General features: G+C 38.9%; 1 protein-coding gene across 2 annotated transcripts in view; it reads right to left on the bottom strand.

Moving 5' to 3' along the window:
- The window catches only part of RASSF6 (Ras association domain family member 6), a 118509-nt gene extending 98343 nt beyond the window's left edge, over positions 1-20166 (bottom strand). For both annotated transcript variants that reach the window (XM_053703316.1, XM_053703315.1), the window contains exon 1: positions 19983-20166. The gene's annotated coding sequence lies outside the window, so the exon portion shown is untranslated. The remainder of the gene's footprint in view (positions 1-19982) is intronic.
- Positions 20167-20371: the final 205 nt, after the last annotated feature.

The raw sequence follows: 20371 nt of genomic DNA on the forward strand, positions 1-20371 counted from the left end.
TTAAAAAAATAAAAACTTTTTGGACTGTGAAACATCAGTCTGCTTTTTTGTGTCAGGCTCACAGCGTATACTGTGCCCACTTGCCCAGTGCCACCACTCATATCTTGTTTAATAGTAGTGTAAGTGTACATTTAAAAAAATAAAAACTTTTTGGACTGTGAAACATCAGTCTGCTTTTTTGTGTCAGGCTCACAGTGTATACTGTGCCCACTTGCCCAGTGCCACCACTCATATCTTGTTTAATAGTAGTGTGGGTGTACATTTAAAAAAATAAAAACTTTTTGGACTGTGAAACATCAGTCTGCTTTTTTGTGTCAGGCTCACAGCATATACTGTGCCCACTTACCCATTGCCACCACTCATATCTTGTTTAATAGTAGTGTAAGTGTACATTTAAAAAGAAAAAAAACTTTTTGGACTGTGAAACATCAGTCTGCTTTTTTGTGTCAGGCTCACAGCTTATACTGGGCCCACTTGCCCAGTGCCACCACTCATATCTTGTTTAATAGTAGTGTAAGTGTACATTTAAAAAAAAATGACAGGCAGAGGCAGGCCACCCCGCAGGTGCCATCGTGGTCATGGTGCTGTGATTCCCTTTGGCCCTAGAATAAGGCCAAGTGTTCAGAGGCCACATTCCATGAACTCAAAAAGTTCTGAGGAAATAGTTGACTTTATAACACAGGACACCCAATCTTCTATAGCTTCCGCTCCAAACCTTGATGCACCATCCTCCTCCAGCTTATCTTCGGGCACCTCTCAAATTACCACTCGCCCTCCTGCCGCCACCACCAACACTAGCACCACAGCCGCTTCACTTGATCTGTCAGAGGAGTTTATTACACATCAGTTGGAAGAAATGAGTGATGCGCAACCATCATTGACAGAGGATGTAGATAACAGTGATATGTCTCAGTCAGGCAGCATTACAGACATGGACGTATGGTGTGATGATGATGATGTTGTACCCACTGCTGCTTCCTTTGTTGATTTGTCAGATACAAGTGAAGCGGTTGATGATGATGATGATGCATCCGTGGATGTCATGTGGGTGCCCGCTAGAAGAGAAGAAGAACAGGGGGAAAGTTCAGATGGGGAGACAGAGAGGAGGAGACGAGTTGGAAGCAGGGGGAGGTCGTTGCAAAGAGCTAGTGGCACAGTCAGACAGCATGAATCGGCACCAACTGTTTGTTCCCCAATATCAGACAGGAGCAAACAAAACCTTGTGTGGCGATCCAATGTGGATTATTCTATATAGAATTGCATACGTGATTTTACTTACCCCCCTCTTCACGGCCAATCAATAACAGTGTGCTGACCTGTGTTTGTAGAAGCTGTCAGGTGGACTTCTCACTGTGCTGCCGCCGATCTGTGTATCTAGCCCGGAGCCTCCATGCTCAACCAAGCTACTCCAACAGGCGCCGCACTCTGACTCACCCAGCTCACAGGCGTGACGTCACCAGACGGATGCCGACTTGAGGGGGGTAAGGAGTCCCCGATTCTTTAATTCAATCGCTGGTCCTCATTCATGTAAATCCAAGCTGGAACATGGATACTGTGGAAAGTATAAACCTGCAGACTCCAACGATGGCTTGATACAGCAAATGCAGGAAAGAAATTCAGGAGTCGCAGGTAAAGTCAATTCAATCTTTCAGCATTTATTCAGATTAAAACAGGTCACAGAAAAGAAAAAACAGCCCTTCAGTGTTACAAGCTTATGCGTTTCGGCTTACAAAATCCCTTTTTACTCTGGGCTTTAAAAAGGGTGTAAAAACATACTATTGGCTGAAAGGCTGTAGCCGGATTAACTATTTCCTCCCCGGTTAAACTGACATTTGACAAACAATCAAACTTGCTAGTAAAATGATCTTTATTCCCTGTCTGTCTGTGACTTGCTGAATTTAAAACTAAATTGTTTTGTGAACTAAGTTGTTTTGTAAAGGCAGGATAATTCTATGGACCTTATCTAGGGGGATTAATACTTTGCCCGATCTATAATTCTTAATTATATTCTTCCTTTTACTTGTTTAATGTTTTTTTGTGTATTTTGTTTGTTCTTTGGAAACTCACTGTCTCAATTTAAGGGCAATTGTATTTGTCCCTCATTTCTCGGCTACACTCTGGAACCCTGGAAATCCTATGTGCCCACTCTATATTCAAATTGCTACAATACAAGGTTAGCTCATGTTTTTAAAAAGCATGCATTGGCACCCGGGGTCAGCTAGACAGCACGCCAATCAAAGCATGCTGTTGCCACCACCAGAAGGCCATCATCGCAGAGCTCAGCAGTGTGGCATTTTTTTTGTGTGTCTGCCTCTGACAACAGGGATGCCATTTGCAACCTGTACCAAAAGAAACTGAGTCGTGGGAAGTCCAACACCCACCTAGGTACAACTGCTTTGCGAAGGAACATGATCTCACATCACAAACGCCTATGGGATCAACACATGAGTAGAAGCAGCACACAAACTCTAAGCCGCCATCCTCCTCCTGGTCCAGCATTTTCAGCCACATCAACCACTGCTGTCCTTTTTGCCCCCTCTCAACCATCCACCACTCCGTCTCTCTTCCAGAGCAGTTCCTGCTCATCTGCCCACAGTCAGGTGTCTGTCAAGGACATGTTTGAGCGTAAGAAGCCAATGTCACAAAGTCACCCCCTTGCCCGGCGTCTGCCAGCTGGCTTGTCAGACCTCTTAGCCCGCCAGCTTTTACCATGCAAGCTGGTGGAGTCTGAGGCGTTCAAAAAATTTGTAGCTATTGGGACACTGCAGTGGAAGGTACCGGGCCGAAATTTCTTTGCACAAAAGGCAATCCCCAACCTGTACTCGATTGTGCAAAAGGAAGTAATGGCATGTCTGGCACACAGTGTTGGGGCAAGGGTCCATATGACTACTGATAGCTGGTCTGCAAAGCATGGTCAGGCAAGTATAACACCTACACTGCGCATTGGGTAAACCTGCTGATGGCTGCCAAGCATGGAATGCGTGGCTCTGCAGAGGAGGAGTTGGTGACACCGCCACAACTTGCAGGCAGGCCTGCTGCCACCTCCACTACTCCTTCTACTCCATCCTCTTCCATAACCTCCTCGGCTGAGTCCTCTTCTGCTACTGTGTCTTGCTCCACATCAAAGGCACCCCCCCAGCTCCGCAGGTACTATTTTACATCCCAGATACGGCAGTGTCACGCCGTCTTGGGGTTGACTTGTCTGAAAGCAGAGAGTCACACCGGACCAGCACTCCTGTCCGCCCTGAACGCACAGGTGGATCAGTGGCTGACTCCGCACCAACTGGAGATCGGCAAAGTGGTTTCTGACAACGGAAGTAATTTGGTGGCGGCATTGAAATTGGGCAAGTTGACACATGTGCTGTGCATGGCACATGTGTGTAATCTGATCGTACAACGCTTTGTGCATAAGTACCCAGGCTTACAGGACATCCTGAAGCAGGCCAGGAAGGTGTGTGGCCATTTCAGGCGTTCATACACGGCCATGGCGCACTTTTCCAATATCCAGCGGCGAAACAACATGCCAGTGAGGCGCTTGATTTGCGACACCCGACACGTTGAAATTCAACACTCCTAATGTTCGACCGCCTGCTCCAACAAGAAAAAGTCATTAACGAGTATTTGTATGACCGGGGTACTAGGACAGCCTCTGCGGAGCTGGGAATTTTTTTGCCACCTTACTGGACACTCATGCGCAATGCCTGTAGGCTCATGCGTCCTTTTGAGGAGGTGACAAACCTAGTCAGTCGCACCGAAGGCACCATCAGCGACATCATACCATTTGTTTTCTTCCTGGAGCGTGCCCTGCAAAGAGTGATGGATCACGCCGTAGATGAGCGTGAAGAGGAAGAGGAAGCGTTGTGGTCACCATCACCACCAGAAACAGCCTTATCAGCATCGCTTGCTGGACCAGTGGCAACGCTGGAAGAGGATTGTGAGGAAGAGGAGTCAGAGGAGGAATGTGGCTTTGAGGAGGAGGAGGAAGACCAACCACAACAGGCATCCCGGGTGCTCGTTGTCACCTATCTGGTACCCGTGGTGTTGTACGTGGCTGGGGGGAAGAAGATACCTTCAGTGAGATCACTGAGGATGAGGAACGGGACATGAGTAGCTCGGCATCCAACCTTGTGCAAATGGGGTCTTTCATGCTGTCGTGCCTGTTGAGTGACCCTCGTATAAAAAAGCTGAAGTAGAACGACCTATACTGGGTGTCCACGCTACTAGACCCCGGTATAAGCATAAAGTGCCTGAAATGTTACCAAATTACCACAAGTCGGAAAGGATGCAGCAGTTCCAAAATAAATTAAAAAGTATGCTTTACACAGCGTATAAGGGTGATGTCACAGCACAACGGGAATCTAACAGGGGAAGAGGTGAAAGTAATCCTCCGACTCCCACAACCACGCCGGCAAGGACAGGACGCTTTACAGATGTGTTGTTGATGCAGAGCTTTTAAACTCCTATGCGTCACCACAGCCCTTCGGGGTCCACTTTCAGAGAACGACTCGACCGACAGGTATCAGACTACCTCGCCTTAACTGCAGATCTCGACACTCTGAGGAGCGATGAACCCCTTGACTACTGGGTGTGCAGGCTTGACCTGTGGCCTGAGCTATCCCAATTTGCGATAGAACTTCTGGCCTGCCCCGCTTCAAGTGTCCTGTCAGAAAGGACCTTCAGTGCAGCAGGAGGTATTGTCACTGAGAAGAGAAGTCGCCTAGGTCCAAAAAGTCTAGATTACCTCACCTTTATTAAGATGAATGAGGGAGGGATCCCAAAGGGACTGACATTGGGCGATACATTAGAGTAAAAAAGGCCTGATGAGATGAGCTGCCTTGGGCTAAAAATGGTCCACGTGCTGCTGTATTTTATCTTCGAATGCCGGATGACTTGTGTGACTTATCCGCCACCAACTAGGGTTCAAACCGCAATGTTTTAGGGCACTTTCTGCCTGGGAAACAAACATCAATTTTTCTGGCTGCTGCTACAGCAGCGGCTGCAACAATACCTAATTTTTCAGGCATGTGTACATGCCAAATTTTTCTGGCCTCTGGTGCTGCACTGTGGCTTCAAAAACCAAACCAAAAAAAAGGCACATAACAGGGATTAAACTGATAGGAATAGTACTACTTAACACACCACTCCTATCTGGTGGCACATTAGATTGCACGCGCAGTGCCCCAAATTTGAAGTAGGAGGACTGACCAAGCATCTTTTTCCATCTCCCGGTTCCTAAAATCCATGCCATATACACGTCCCCTGGCACCACAACTGCCTCTGGGAACCTTACCATGGGTCCCAGACCGCACGTCTTGTAATTCTCTGTCTGGGAAATTATCTATCTATCAAATCTATCTATTTATCTATCAAATCTATCTATCTATCGTATCTATCAAATGTATCTATTGCATCTATTGATCTATCTATCTAATCTATGTATCTATCTATCTATCTATCTATCTATTAAATCTATCTATCTCGTGGCCAGACTGTTATCTGACAGCCACTTGTGTTTCGGCCAAATGTCCGTCGGCCAAATGTTCGTCGGCTAAAAGTCCGGCCACGATTGCAAGCGCAGTGCCCCAAATTTGAAGTAGGAGGACCGACCAAGCATCTTTTTCCATCTCCCGGTTCCTAAAATCCATGCCATATACACATCCCCTGATAGGGGACACCGCATTGGAAGGTACCCGGCCGAAATTTCTTTGCACAAAAGGCAATCCCCAACCTGTACTCGATTGTGCAAAAGGAAGTAACCTTACCATGGGTCCCAGACCGCACGTCTTGTAATTCTCTGTCTGGGAAATTATCTATCTATCAAATCTATCTATTTATTTATCAAATCTATCTATCTTATCTATCAAATGTATCTATTGCATCTATTGATCTATCTATCTAATCTATGTATCTATCTATCTATCATCTATCTATCTATCTATCTATCAAATCTATCTCGTGGCTGGACTGACCAAGCATCTTTTTCCATCTCCCGGTTCCGAAAATCCATGCCATATACACGTCCCCTGATAGGGGACGTAACAGGGATTAAACTGATAAGAATAGTACTACTTAACACACCACTCATATCTGGTGGCACAGTAGATTGCACGTGCAGTGCCCCAAATTTGAAGTAGGAGGACCGACCAAGCATCTTTTTCCATCTCCCGGTTCCTAAAATGCATGCCATATACACGTCCCCTGATAGGGGACACCGCAGCGGAAGGTACCCGGCCGAAATTTCTTTGCACAAAAGGCAATCCCCAACCTGTACTTGATTGTGCAAAAGGAAATAACCTTACCATGGGTCCCAGACCACACGTCTTGTAATTCTCTGTCTGGGAAATTATCTATCTATCAAATTTATCTATTTATCTATCAAATCTATCTATCGTATCTATCAAATGTATCTATTGCATCTATTGATCTATCTATCTAATCTATGCAGCTATCTATCAAATATATCTATCTCGTGGCCGGACCGACCAAGCATCTTTTTCCATCTCCCGGTTCCTAAAATCCATGCCATATACACGTCCCCTGATAGGGACTTAACAGGGATTAAACTGATAGGAATAGTACTACTTAACACACCTTATAATAACACAGAGAGAGGAGTCTGAAGAAGAGGAGTCAGAGGAGGAAGGTGGCTTTGAGGAGGCGGAAGACCAAACACATCAGGCGTCCCAGTGGGCTTGTTGTCACCTTTCGGGGACCCTTGGTGTTGTACGTGGCTGGGTGGAGGAAGAGACCTTCAATGACATCAGTGAGGACAAGGAACGGGACATGGCTAGCTTGGTATCCAACCTTGTGCAAATGGGGAGTTTGCGGTTGTGCAAATGGACTGTTTGCGGTTGTTTGCAGTGCGTTAAACGGGGAGTTTGGTCTGTCACTGTGAAGCAGGCGTAACCCTTACACTACCTGATCGATACAACATCATACCTGATGTTTTAAAGCATGTTATTCCAAACAATTTAGGAATGTTAGGTGATTTATGCCCTTTATGGATTAAAACCAGACTCTGCATCAACTATGTAATTTTACGTGGGAGTTTTGCCATGGATCCCCCTCCGGCATGCCACAGTCCAGGTGTTAGTACCCTTGAAACAACTTTTCCATCACTATTGTGGCCAGAAAGAGTCCCTGTGGGTTTTAAAATTCGCCTGCCTATTGAAGCCAATGGCGGATCGCCCGGTTCGCCCGTTCACGAACATTTGCGGAAATTCGCGTTCACCGTTCGCGAACGGAAAATTTTAAGTTCGCAACATCACTACCCCTAACATTACAAATCCCTACCCCCCAAACCCACAAAATAAAAATAAACCTAATCTACCCATTGCTCCTAAAAGGGCATTTGTATGGGCATTGCCCTTAAAAAGGCAATCAGCTCTTTTTTGGCCCATTAAAAATAAAAAATGTTTAATCTAAAAAAAAAAATCGCATTAATAAAAATATCAAATGAACGGCTAGATTACGAGTTTTGCGTTATGAGGGGTACGGTGCTAACTTGAACGTTATTGTCACCGCTCACTTACCTACAGCGCTGGTATTACAGGTTTTTATACACCCGGCGTTAAAAGACAAGAAGTGAGCGTAGAGCAAACTTGTGCTCCATACCGCAATCTCGGTGAGCTGGTTGTACGTGCTCGTGCACGATTTCCCCATAGACATCGATGGGGAGAGCCGGTTGAAAAAAAGCCTACCACCTGCAATAAAGCAGCGTAAAGCTCCATAACGCAGCCCCATTGATTCCTATGGGGAAACAAAATTTATGTTTACACCTAACACCCTAACATGATCCCCGAGTCTAAACACCCTGACATCGTCGACACCTACATTATACTTATTAACTCCTAATCTGCCGCTCCGGACATCGCCGACACTATAATAAACATATTAACCCCTAAACCGCCGCACTCCAGCATCACAAACATTAGTTAAATATTATTAACCCCTAATCTACCACCCCTAACATCGCTGCCACCTACCTACATTTATTAACCCCTAATCTGCTGCCCCCAACGTCGCCGCCACTATACTAAAGTTATTAACCCCTAAACCTAAGTCTAACCCTAACACCCCCTAACTTAAATATAATTTAAAAAAATCTAAAGAAAACCTACTATTAATAACTAAATAATTCCTATTTAAAACACTAGTTACACTAACACCTAACATTACACTACAATTAAATAAATTACTTAAATTAAATACAATTAACTAAATTAAATACAAATACCTAAAATACAAACAAAAAGACCCACTAAATTACACAAAATAAAAACAAATTACAAGATATTTAAACTAATTATACCTAATCTAATAGCCCTATCAAAATAAAAAAAGCCCTCCCAAAATAAAAAAAAACCCTAGCCTAAACTAAACTACCAATAGCCCTTAAAAGGGCCTTTTGCGGGGCATTTTTTTAAATGATTAATAATGCTAGAATTTGTACATATATTTTTGCACATATATAAATATATAAGTGTTATGTCACAAATCTTTTGCAAACATATTTAGATGTCCCTAAATTCCTTTTTTTGTTCTAAATAATGTTGTCTTTCATAAATAAAAAGAGAGAAGCGCTCAACCTGGGAACGAACAATAGCATAATAGCTTGCTCTATGGCTAATTACCACCCAAGAAGCTCAACATGTGCCTTTCACCGAGAAGAACTTTCCGGAAGCATATCAGTCTGATCCTGACTTCACAGTACAGTCCAGCCCCGAAATACCAGGCAATCCCTCTCTGAACGAGAGAAACAGCAAAACCCCAGATGTACGTTTCGGCCTATTGTTGGCCTCGTCAGTGAGGTGCAGCCATATCCCTCTAGGCACACTGAGCAACGGGTCTACGTCTGGAATCCCGCATCACACTTAGGGAGACTTCCCAAAATGTCATAATTTGCATAAATAAAAAGAGAGAAGCGCTCAACCTGGGAACGAACAATAGCATAATAGCTTGCTCTATGGCTAATTACCACCCAAGAAGCAGCCTCTTTTTGCTCAACATGTGCCTTTCACCGAGAAGAACTTTCCTGAAGCATATCAGTCTGATCCTGACTTCACAGTACAGTCCAGCCCCGATATACCAGGCAATCCCTCTCTGAACGAGAGAAACAGCAAAACCCCAGACGTACGTTTCGTCATATTGTGGGCCTCGTCAGTGAGGTGCAGCCATATCCCTCTAGGCACACTGAGCAACGGGTCCACGTCTGGATCCCCGCATCACACTTAGGGAGACTTCCCAAAATTTCATAATTTGCATAAATAAAAAGAGAGAAGCGCTCAACCTGGGAATGAACAAGCAAAAGTCTGGGTTTTGCTGTTTCTCTCATTCAGAGAGGGATTGCCTGGTATTTCGGGGCTGGACTGCACTGTTAAGTCAGGATCAGACTGATATGCTACAGGAAAGTTCTTCTCTTTGTAAGGCACATATTGAGCAAAAAGAGGCTGCATCTAGGGTGGTAACTAGCCATAGAACAAGCTATTATGCTATTGTTCGTTCCCAGGTTGAGTGCTTCTCTCTTTTTATTAATGTTGTCTTTCATATCTCTGTGTTTATTTATACCACTATATGTATATAGTGTAAATATATAATTATTCTGAGCAAGAATAATTGTGAATATAATGTAATCAGGGTATCATATGTATTTATTTGAAATCAATGGATGTCTTAAGAGCTGGGACAGTTTTCTCTCTGTACCTGTGTAACCCTTCCTGATAGTAGTCTAGTTTGAAACACCACCCCTACACAGGTGTTACAAAATGAGCTGGCATTTAAGATGACATTTCTTAATGAAAATAAAATTCAAGAGAAGGAAGAAAAACACTGAAAATAGCATGACAGTAAAGAGGTGGTTTTAATTTCTGCTGTATCTGATTCATGACAGTTTAAGTATAGGTAGACTATCCCTTTGAGCTATCAGCTTAAGATTATATTGAATCAAACATCATTCGATTATTAAAATCATTGTCAGAAATATTACTCTGTGTGGCCTAATGTCATCATCAATGTTTATCTTTAATACTAATTTCACATATACATACTTTCAAAGTATAATACACAATGTAACAAATGGCACTTACAAGTTCTGATTAGTGATCAATGACTCAAGTCTCTATACTTGAGTCGATGATCACTCATCAGAACTTGTAAGTGCCATTTGATTTGTTAGTGATAGTAGAAAATGTATATTTAAATCAGATTTGCTAATTTCATTAATGACGTGATTATGCATTTACCTATAAGAAGTTGTGGAAAACTTTACCAGTTTGTGGGTTGTTTAGGAGTTTGAGCATTGCGCAAATTTGGTGTGAAGTGGAGAGTGGGACTTGTATTAAACACGTTAAACATGGTGCAAATAGAGTTATCCAAAAAAAAGGAAGTTGGCTATGATATGCAATGTATTTATTTAATTTGTATCCCTATATCTACTAGTGCACCAAATTTGTTGCAATACTTCGCACCAAATTTGGAGCAATAATATTGTTCCCTTGCTCTGTAATGAGAGACAAAGATGTAACATAATCTATAAGTAGGGTAACATCTCCCTAATTTACTTTTATTATCTAATATGTTTCATTGTCTTGCAGCATTGAACATAACCTTTATGTATTTTAAGACTCCCATTGATTTCTACAGCATTCGGGGCCTCAAGGGTGGCGGTTTGAATGATAGTTACGCTGTGTCAGAATAGACGCGAGCATACCTGTTGAATGTTTGATAAATTGGCAAGAGGGTCAAATAGAATCGAATGTGATGCCGGATGATCAATATTCCACTCGAATAACACAAGCATCGATCTGGGTCGGATTGATATCGCGGGAGTGTATATTAAGCCACACATTTCAACATTTGACAATCTTGACGCTTTGTTAAATAAGGCGGATCAACTTTGTGTCTAATTTGACGCGAGATTCCAGCGTATTATCAGTTGAAGCATTGATAAATTGGCCCCATAGTATTATAATTATATAAGACATTTTAGGACATAAATATTAATTGTACATGCTTGGAAGTGATAAAATGGTAATAATTATACTTAGGGCATAGATCAATATTAGTCAATATTTAGTAGGTGATAAAAATGAACTATTAACTTAATGGTAGGGAGTTTATGATTCTTAGAAGGTTAAAAGGCTAAACTAGCAATGCTGATATTAAAACCTGTAAATCAAGGCTCTGAGGCGCTTTTCAAAAACTTGCTGGTATGAAGAGAAACCAAAGCAAAATGTTGGGGCTTTTTAAGCATTATCATGCAATATATGTGTCTCTCATTCATATCCAGATTGAATTGTGCATAGCAAGGCAAACAGTTTTCAAGCTAAGATTTGTATTTAGATCATAGGGCCCCAAGGGATTCTCTGCATAATTTCTCTCGCTGCCAAGTTTTTGATAATCAGGCTCTACATATTTTCACCAATCTACTAGGTAGGGAAAACTAGAGAATTAGAGCTATCAAAAATCCACATTACATAGAAAATATAAACAAACCATTATTGGTTGTTATCAGTTACACTAACAACCAAGTTTGTTTAAAGGGACAGTATACACCAATTTTCATATAACTGCATATCATAGACATTACTATAAATAATAATATGCAGAAACTGATCTAAAAATCCAGTATAAAACCGTTTAAAAACTTACTTAGAAGCTTCCAATTTAGCTCTCTTAAAATGGTAGCTGGAACACCCACTGCAAGTAGGAAATAGCAGACACCCCCCCTCCCCCTTCTTTTGCATATGAAAAGACTATTTACACAAAAAGGAGCAAGATAAAGTAGGTATATGTCAGTATTCTCCTAAAACTTTGGGGCTTGGCTAGGAGTCTGAAAATCAGAGCAATGTTATTTAAAAATAAGCAAAACTATACATTTTTTAAAAAAACAAACCTGTATGGGCTTTATAAATGGATCATCTACAAAACATATCTGCAAACAAAAATCCCTTTAAGTAGGTATTGCTGGTACAAATGTTTTAAAGATGATGACAATTCTGATGACGTAAATGTAAGTTTGCATAAAACAATGCCTCATTATTATTAATTCAATAACGTATTTGTTAAAATGAATAGTAAATAATGGCACAAGTCAGTACCCAGAAGCTATATGGTATATATCAGCCTTTTATAACTTGCAACAATCCAAGGAATTTATCTGCTGCGTGCAAGAAAATATTGACAACGTTAAAGATATTGTCAAGGTTAAACACCTTTTATATATGTTAAAGGACATTCTAGTGCAATATTAAAATGTTCAAAGTTTATTGATATTTTTTTTTATTCATCCTGGATTTAAACTCAACAAAGGGATTATACACAGTTAAAGTCACTTATTAGTCATGTTTTGTATTATTCCAGGTCAGGATGCAGTCATTCCTGATTAACTCACTTTGGCCATATCCTTATCTGAAAACACAATGCACTCTGCCAGAGTGGTTGACCCAGTCACAAGGGTTGTAATCATAGTTAAAAGAAGGAAAGTACTTAAAGGGACAGTATACACTCATTTTCATATAACTGCATGTAATAGACAGACACTACTATAAAGAATAAGATGCACAGATACTGATATAAAAATCCAGTATAAAACTGTTTAAAAACGTACTTAGAAGCTGTCAGTTTGGCTCTGTTGAAAAAGTAACTGGAAAGCCCACTGCAAGTGGCAAATAAGACACCCCCCCTCCCCCTTCTTTTTTTATATGAAAAGACCCTTTCCACAAACAGGAGCAAGCTGGAGAAGGTAGCTGACGGTATTCACATAAAACTTTGGGGCTTGGTTAGGAGTCTGAAAATAAGAGCAATGTTATTTAAAAATAAGCAAAACTATACATTTATTTTTTTTTTAAAAAAAACTTTATGGGCTATATAAATAGATCATCTACAAAACATTTATGCAAAGAAAAAATGAGTGTATAATGTCCCTTTAAAAATTAAAATGCTTTAATGAAAAAGAGCATTTATTTTTATGCAAACGCATGCCTTTAAGTCATTTACCTTGGGTTTAATTAAATTTAATTTGAATTTAAAGAGAAATGAAACCCAGTTTTTTTTTCAAGCTAAGAGTATAATGCTAATCATTTGCTTAGTTGTGAAACAATTTGACAAGGTAATTTATGCATTACCTTGCTTAAGAGTTATATTTTATATTTATTTAGCTCTCGTTAGTTAACATGTTTGATATGAAAAGATAGCGGAACATCTGTTAATCACATACTCTTGATCAGTTCATAAAAATGTATCTATGTTCTCAATACTAGAACAACGACACAGGGAAATTGACTCTATTTAAAGGAACATGGGAGTCAAAATTAAACTATCACGAATGTACAATAAACAATAAACTACTTTTCAATTAAATTCTGTTATCAAATTTACCTCTCTTTCTCTTGGTATCCATGTTAGAATGTTGCTCTGTTCCATGAAAACATACTGAAGTAAGCTGAGGAGTGTGCACATGTTCTAAAGACATGTGCGCACTCCTGAGCCTACTTCAGTATTTTCTCATATTTTAACAAAGGAATCAGGAGATTAAATTATTCTCTAGGGTCATGAACAGCAGTAAACAAAAATAAACAAAGTCCTAGAACTCTGAGCATATTCTGTATTCCCATATACCACATGTATCTGAAGCTGCATGTGCATCATTCAAAGCCTTGACCACAGGAGATAAAACTAAATACAATATTTGATTACAATTGTAAACTCTTTGCGCGTGTCAGGTTGTGATCGTATCACATGTTGAAAGTAAAGTGTTTTCGCTCTCTCTCGCACTAACCCAACTTGCGTAAAAACTTGGAATTTGGTGCGCAATAACCTATTTCCCCATAGAAGTCAATGAAACAGTAAAAGGGGGGGGGGGGGCACCCTACTTGCGCGCAAACATGATCACATATTCTCAAGTGCACTAACCCGACAGGAAAATATTAATATTTCACATTCCAATGTTCTTCACATAACAGAATATGTTCAATTTATTCATAAATACATATTTACAGTATATATATATATATATGAAATTTTTTTCACAATATATGATATTTTTTGTCACAAATATATATTATACCTATATACATGATTATATATAGGTATAGATATATATTCAGATATATCTATAGGAATATCTATTAATAAATACTTAGACCATATTCTGTTATGTGCAGAACATTGGAATGTGAAATATTTACAGTAAATACATAGGTAAAACATTTATTAAATACAAATATTGCATAAATATGCTTTTACATGTTTTCATCTACTTAACTGCAAAGGGCTCAAATGCACTTCTATATCTAACATTAGGGGAAAGGGCGAAAGGGAAACGATGGCACTACATGTGTTGTTTCCTAAATAATGTATACATAACCTGTCAGATAATGGAATATATCTCACTATATAAAAGTATAATGTAGGAATGGTGCTGTATATAAGAGATAAATTAGAGACACCAGGACAAATGAACCACTGGTAAAGTATGTACCTGAATAGAACTCAACAACACTATAAGTAGGTGAACAATAAGGACAGTGGAGGAGAAATTATTATTCTCCGGATGAAGGGGTTTAAACTTAACTTTTATTGTAAAAATAAAAATAAAATTTCAGTCAAACATAAAAACACAGTGTAGTGATATCTTGTGCAACACAATCACAGAATTGCTGTATCCCCTGGTGTGGAGATATATCACGTGTAATATTGTTACAGGTAGGTGTTTGACAAACCAGTAGATTATTGAATCATAAATGGAGTTTCTAGCCTTGAAAAGTTGTCTTCCCAGAGTGGGGAGGAGTGTGCCACAATATTATAATGATATAGTGCAATAAAAGGGCCACTATTAATCACATAATGTTTAGGAGATCACATATATTAATTAATAACTAGACCCAAGAAAATGTCAGACTTGGGACTGTGCTCCTAAAAGCAGTATGTGTGGGACGTCATAAAGTCCTCTATATGGAATAGGATACTTAATTGAAAGTAAAATGCCAAGCTCAGCTGGTAAGTAGTATTGAAAATACTAACATTGTAGCAAATTGCACACTGGTACATTAGGTTAATTACTACAGGAGTACAAAAAACGTCAGTACTGTGCATTAAAAGCCTCAATGGGCATATCGAAACAACTGAATGTTTATGTTTATGTTAATATCAAATATATAACTACTGTATCGATAGGAAGGCTTGCCACGTTGTCGGTGGTGCAGTGTATTTAAAGTATCCCATGATTAGGTGGTTAATACAGCATTATTCCAAAATGGTGCATAACTGGCAACGGATTTGTAAAGCAAGTACAGTAATGAACTCCTTAAAGTTATTACTAAATAACATACCGGTTATTTATGCAGAACAAACCACAATGAAATTTCCTAATGTACGGCGACACCAATTGTCTGCCAAAATTATATAGTAATAATTAGTGGGTCTGTTCATCTAAATATAACTATGAGTAACCAGAGACATCCAAGTATTCTAAGAACTATTCTAACCTAGGTTCTAGCTGCTGATTGGTGGCTGCATATATATATATATATATATATATATACAGATTGTCATTGGCTCAACCATTTGTTCAGTTAGAAACCAGTAGTACATTGCTGCTCCTTCAACAAATGATAGCAAGAGAATGAAGCAAATTTGAGAATAGAATTAAACTGGAAAGTTGTTTAAAATTGTATGCACTACCTAAATCATGAAATAATTTTTGTTGGGTTTCATGTCCCTTTAAGTGCAAAGGGCTTCAATGCACTTCTATATATGTCTATATATGTGTACAGTTGTATTTATGTGTTTATATGTGTATATATGTCTGTAAAAACATATATACACTTTTAAATACATATGCACAGGCATATAAACATATAGATAGATAGATAGATAGATAGATAGATAGATAGATAGATAGATGATAGATAGATAGATAGATAGAGAGAGAGAGAGAGAGAGATAGAGAGTCATCAAATAGAAAGGAAATCTTCCAGAGGCAAATTGAAATCCAAAAGTTTTATTTGTAATCCACTTGGGATAAAATAACTCATGGGGGTCCAAAAAATACACATAAAAAGCACAAGTGTACTTTAGTCTGACATGTTTCGGCTAAACTGCCGTAATCATAGCTGATCTAGTACACCTGTGGTACATATTTAAAAGCAAACCTTAAATTTAATTGGCGGTACAATTAACCAATACCTGTTTTTAAATTATGTGTAGTAAACTTTAACCCTGTAAATTCTCTTACTATCTTGAAAGAGACATGCATACAACAATACATAAGTTACATAGTACTTTTGCCATATATTATGGCTCCTACTGAAATATTGTCAGTGAATACATTTGCATATTTAACACTTTACTTCCAAGTGTGAATGTATATGCAAATAATGAAATATATGTATGCAAAGGAGATATATAGATAGATAGATAGATAGATAGATAGATAGATAGATAGATAGATAGATAGATATAGGGAGAATATGGTCATTATTGCCTTGTGACGGGAGATACCATATACAGAATATTCAATGTATGGTTTGCACTATAGCTACTGAGAGGTATATATTATATATATGTATAAATACATTTTGTATTTTGTGATATACAGACAATTGGGAACTATTTGTCCCCCTCTGAACTACCTTCCCAGACAACGTTGGCACAGGGTTCGTGGCTGAGAGATAGGGGGATGTACAAATGTGGAAATTGAGGAGCAGACCTTGTGAGTTCTTCCAATTTTGAGATAGCTTTTGTCTGAGGTTACTGGAGAATAATTAAAAATTACTTCTTGCCTCAATTGTACATCCTCCTATGTCATATATCTAATTACATGCATCAAACGCCATTTTAAATACAATGGCCTCACGACAAATGACGTGAATTCTAGAATCAGAAATCATTTGTCCACAATTAAGATAGGTGAGGCAACCACTCCTCTGGTCAAACATTTCAAAAATGTACATAATAAGATCAATGCATCATTCCGATGGCAAGCCATAGAATTTATTAAGTTTCCACCAAGAGGAGGAGACAGAGACAAAATTCTGGGTAAACGTGAAAAAAAGTTCTGGGTATTCAGACTACAGACCAGGGTGCCCAAAGGACTCAACTGAGAGTATGATCTACAGATATTTGTGGATCTGGTGTTTGATCGTTCTCTGACTTGAGCCCCCCACCTTATCCCTTCTTACACTTTTTAATACAACAGTAGAACATTTATATGATTAATTCTGGATATGTGACAGCCCATTTTGGGCCTTATGCGGGACGGGAAAGTGTGTCACTTGTTGTAATGTGTCATATAGTATAAACAGTGTTTAGGAATATTCTGAAAAGATCACATCCCTATGAAACTAGATGTGCACTATTCTTTATGCATAACATTTTAGCACAGGACGCACTAATATATTAATGTTTGTATATATGTGTGTGCATTATAATTATGTCATTTGAAATGTATATCGCTACCCTCTCTCTAGCTTTGTTCCCTTCAAGAATGCCATTGTCCCATTAATCCAGCAATAAAACTGCATACTACTACTATTATTATTATTTTCATTCTATTTTCATTTTCCCTTCATGTATTTATGTAAATGTATATCTTATTACCAAAATTGCAATATAACCATTTTAGATGATATTGGTCCCGATAGTGCATAGTTACTTATGAGATTAGGTGACCCACAGAATTCATATTATGCTTTGAGGTTAAAATATACGCAGTCCTCACTAATAGTACTATATATATGTGCATTTTCCCTAACATGTGAATTCTGCAATTGAAATATTGTTTGCAGGTTCAATCCCCAGCGAGGTCCACTCAGCCTTATATCCTTCTGAGGTCAATAAAATGAGCAGCGCCTTGAGACCCTTACAGGTGATTAGCCGTGCTTTACAATACAAGTACCCAATACATACATACATACATACATGCATACATTGTCTGTATATAACAAAATACAAAATGTATTTATATATATACTTATATACCACTCAGTAGCTATAGTGCAAACCATACTTTGAATATATATGGTATCTCCCTTCACAAGGCAATAATGATCATATTCTCCCTATATCTAAATATATCTCCTATATTTGCCTATACATTTACACTTGGAAGTAAAGTGTTAAATATGCAAATGTATTTACTGACAATATTTCAGTAGGAGCCATAATATATGGCAAAAGTACTATGTAACTTACGTATTGTTGTATGCATTTCTCTTTCAATGTAGTAATGGAATTTACAGGGTTTACAGGGTTAAAGTTTACTACACATAATTTAAACATCACTATTGGTTAATTGTAATGCCAATGAAATTTAAGGTTTGCTTTTAAATATGTACCACAGGTATACTAGATCAGCTATGATTACGTCAGTTTAGCCAAAACATGTCAGACTAATGTACACTTGTGCTTTTTATATGTGTATTTTTTAGACCCCCATGAGTTATTTTATCCCAAATGGATTACAAATAAAACTTTTGGATTTTACTTTGCCTCTGGAAGATTTCCTTTCTATTTGATGACCACATTTGACCAGGTATCAGAGACGAAGGGAACTCGTTTATCTCTCTCTCTATACTACAGATATTCCACTTCGTAGCTGAGGCATGGTGATTTGCCAAGGTCGATCATGTGACTAGACACACCTCTACAGGAACTGGATGCCGCTACCAGCGGCAGCATTTGGATACAGAAGCTGAGATCACGGCGGACACAGAGCAGGCACATGAAGGAGCGATGAGTGGGCACAGCTATGAGCTGTTTGAGCACGGGCTGCTTTTTCAGGTTCCACTCCCGCCGGTGTGGCAGGCGTCTTTAATAGATGCAACAGAAGTTTATACTTGCAGAGCTATAAGAACTGTTCTCGCCTTGAGTTTGCTTTAATGAGGAAATCTGTTGGTCTTTTATTCGCTTATATTTTTATGTACAAGACCGTTACCTTTTCAGCTTTGTCTATCATATATTTCAGAGAGAGTGGTTTTGATCCCATACGGGACTTGATGTGACTGTGCAACTTGTGTTCCCTCATTCTTGTCTATATATATATATATATATATATATATATATATATATATATATATGCAGTCTTTTGTTTTTTTCTAACACCTGAGACCTCAAATCTTTGAGCCCTTATAACTTTTTTGTGCATTTTTTTTTTAGATAGTGTTATTATGAATCTAACTGTGCTTTGTAATGTATTTTTGATGTGTTTTGTGCAACTTTTTTGTTTTGTAAAACAGTTAACCATAGCTTTGGGGTTATGCCATACGCACGTTAACTTCAATTGCGCTCAAGCAAAAGCATTTTCTTTCTACTTGTAATATAAGCGAAAAACTGCCATGAATCAACCCTTTTTCGCTTGCATGCAACAGTTAGCGCGCCACTCATAATCTAGCCCTAAATGTTAATGCAAAAACAAAAATAATTACTTTATGGGCAAAATGAAACCATTGATATATTCACTAATGAGTAACCAACAATTGTATAGTTAATTAAGAAATTTAACATTTTGTGTAAAGAATATGTTTATAATCCTACAATGATTCTGATAATAGTCTATATTAAAACATGAATCTAAATGACAATAAATCAATAACTCCCAAGTCGCACAGAGAATTAATGTTGTCTAAAGCAAACAAGCTAAAGTTTGTCATGTTTGTTTTCAGAACACAAAACAAAGACGTTCATCTTTATTGTATTACCTTTAGCTAAGTTAAACATTTATTCAAACCAACTGAATTCTTCCATATGCACAGAAAGTAAACTTGGTAATCCCTATATCCTGGTATTTCCAGTCTGAGTAAATTCTAGTATTTTTAGGTCTCTCTGCTGATTTAAAGGTTCAGGATGAAATGAAAATATTATTACGGTAACGGTGCTGGGTGTTCGCAAGTATATGGTGCCCTTCATAGGAATTAGCTGTTACGTCTAATACCTTTTCAGAATTAGTGGCTTAAAACAAGCACTTTCTCTGAGATGTCTCTTACCTTTGTTCTCATAGGAATGATGAAAGGCATTTGATCCTGTGCTTCATAGAGCAGCCGAGTCAACATGACAGTGTCCGAATGACCTGACAGTGTACCTGGATTACTTCTACAAGACAAAGGAAGAAGTTAATTATTACTTCTTTAGGCACTGAATTGCTGAAAATGTAAGCCACTCCTTAGTGCCTCAGTGCATGTTGGGAGTGTTTACTTGTCATTACAGCAGCTGATACACACTCCCTTTTTCCCATCCATACACACCTGTACAGTGGGAGGGCTCATGACTTGACTGGTGTAGTTCAGGATTCAGGGCATGTAATTCATGACTAGGAAAGCAGTTACTGTTAACATCTCTCTATAGGAAGAACTTGTTTTGTAATTATGGAAGTGAA

This window comes from Bombina bombina, chromosome 2, assembly GCF_027579735.1.
Source record: "Bombina bombina isolate aBomBom1 chromosome 2, aBomBom1.pri, whole genome shotgun sequence".
NCBI lineage: Eukaryota > Metazoa > Chordata > Amphibia > Anura > Bombinatoridae > Bombina > Bombina bombina.